This window comes from Octopus bimaculoides, chromosome 22, assembly GCF_001194135.2.
Source record: "Octopus bimaculoides isolate UCB-OBI-ISO-001 chromosome 22, ASM119413v2, whole genome shotgun sequence".
NCBI classification, from domain to species: domain Eukaryota; kingdom Metazoa; phylum Mollusca; class Cephalopoda; order Octopoda; family Octopodidae; genus Octopus; species Octopus bimaculoides.
The window spans coordinates 8,186,223-8,187,217 of record NC_069002.1 but is presented as its reverse complement, the minus strand read 5'-3'; positions in this window follow the sequence as shown (position 1 = coordinate 8,187,217).

The following is a 995-nucleotide window of genomic DNA, read 5'->3' as shown; positions in this document are numbered from 1 at the left end:
ATATAAAGATATATTATACATACATATATATATATATATATATATATATATATATATATATATATTATATTTGTACGTGTGAGAGCGAGAGGTACCTAGTGTTGAAGTTGCGAGGTAATGTGCTGTGTTCGTTGTAATGTCATGTTCCTTGTAAAATGTTTCTGAAATGAATTTACGTTAAATATTTACAGACGAAAGAAACGGATGATAGTGTATGTTGCGGTAAACCGGCGATGAATCCCTTTCTATTTTCACTACCATTGCTGTTATCATCGAAAGCTGTCATCGTTATCTTCGTCGTCGTCGTTGTTGTTGTTGTTGTTTTTTGGAGGTGTAATTAGCAACGATGTTCATTCACATGACATACGTCACCGTGTAAACTTTAACACTACCGGAACTTGACGCATATATACGGAAAAGTACGGAGATTATTTAATTTATTTATTTATTATTATTTTTTTTTTGTGTGTGGAGTAGTGGGTTGATTATGTTGTATGTTAAAGGTAGTGGTGGTGATAGTAGTGGTGTGAGAGATGAGGGGGAAAGATGAAGAAAGCGAGAAAAAACAAAAAGAGTGAGAAAGAAAAAGAAAGAAAGAAAGAAAGAGAGAGAGGAACGGGTAGAGATAAGTAAGTTATTTAATTAATTAATTAATGAGAGAATGTATATTATTTAAAAAGAGAAGTCACTGCACAATAAAAAGGCAAAGAGACGAAAAGATGTTTACTACGAGAGAAAGAAAGTGACATAAAGAGACGAGTTTTGTGAAAGAAGAAAGAAAAGAAAAAAAGAAAAGAACATCTGCCCTTATATAGATTGTAGGCGTGGTTGTGTGGCAAAAAAAGTTTGCTGCTCAACCACAGAATTCCGGTTCTGTCAGGTGCGTGACACATCGGGAAAGTGTCCTCAACTATAGCCCTAGGCCAACAAAAGCCTTGTGAGTGGATTTGATAGACGGAAACTGAAAGAAGCCCGTCGTGTGTGTGTTTGTTTGT